Genomic DNA, 1327 nt, shown 5'->3' with positions numbered 1-1327 from the left:
ATTGTAATGTGAAAGTTGAGAACAAAGAAGAATCAAACCAAGGATCAAACCAACCAAACCAAACCAAACTCAGTGCCGTCAAGTTGATCCCAACTCACAGCAACCTACATTGGGTTTTGAAGGCTGTCATTCTTTTTGGTAACAGACTGTCACATCTTTTTCATGTGCATACATATATGCATATTAATTGTAATGTAGTAGATGGGCAACATTTCAAGAAGGACTTTTATTTTACTATAATAGAAATAAATTTGAGCAAGCTTGAGCTGATAAAAGGGGAAGTACATGGATGGCTCATGGAACCCAAGTACAAATGTGCTTCTGGACATCAGGAAAGACTAGAAAGAGGGACAAGAAAGATATGGGAATCCATTCTCCTTATGACTGCTCTCCTTTTCTTTTCTTTTTCTCCAGTGTGCCTAATTTCTACTTTTCTTTCTTTCTCTGTATTGTCTTTCTTTGTTCCTGGTATACTTGGAAGAACATGTGGCAAATGATACTCTACCAAAGATTTTAAATTTTGGCCCAAATAAATATTTTGGTAACAAATTCAATTTATTGAGGAAGAGACAGTGCTTGAGTCATTGGGTTAGATGTTCACCTTAGATTAATCTCTATGGCATAAGGGTGGTGATGCCATATGTAGGGAACCTAGTTCCATGAACTGACCTTTGTGGGTAAGAGGGTATAGGAAACTGACTCCTGAAGAAGAGAGGTAGACAGTAACCTCAATGTGATGTTGTTACTTTTGTTTTTATACCATGGTTTTAGTAGGCCTTCTGTCATTTCCCAAATAGGATCCTGACTAATAAGTATCACTAGCTAAAAGAGAAGGCTTGGGTTATGAAAGGCAGATAATTGGAGAGTCATGTTCTAGATAGAGCAAAAGACAAGAATGGAATGGCATAGGCAGGAGGGAATAGGAATGGCAAACTTTTCCCAGTATAGTGAGTTCTCATATATGCAAAAATATAGAGAAAGCAAAAAAGAAAAAAAAAAGTGTACCCATTTCTCTATGTTCTCTTTCACTGATCGCAGATTTTGGTTATGTTTCTGAGTTTGTGTGAAGGACAGGCAATCAGAAAGAGGAGTAGTGCTGGGTTGCGGAGGAGTGTATGGGGAGGTGAGAATTATGATTGAAGTAGGAACTACATCCTGTGTATCAAAGAATGCATTTCAACTCGGTCTAAGAGCAATTCAAAACCATTAAAGGACTTTAAGCAAGAGAATGACATCATAATATGCAAACTTCAGAAATTATGTCTGGCTACAGTGCAGAGAATGCTAGAAAGGAAGAAAGACAAGACACAGGCAAATAAGTTAGAAG

This window comes from Orycteropus afer, unplaced genomic scaffold (genome assembly GCF_000298275.1).
Source record: "Orycteropus afer afer isolate SDZICR_OR568_19922 unplaced genomic scaffold, OryAfe1.0 scaffold01644, whole genome shotgun sequence".
In the NCBI taxonomy this organism is placed as follows: domain Eukaryota; kingdom Metazoa; phylum Chordata; class Mammalia; order Tubulidentata; family Orycteropodidae; genus Orycteropus; species Orycteropus afer.
The sequence above is the reverse complement of the archived record's forward strand: the minus strand, read 5'-3'. Positions refer to the sequence as shown.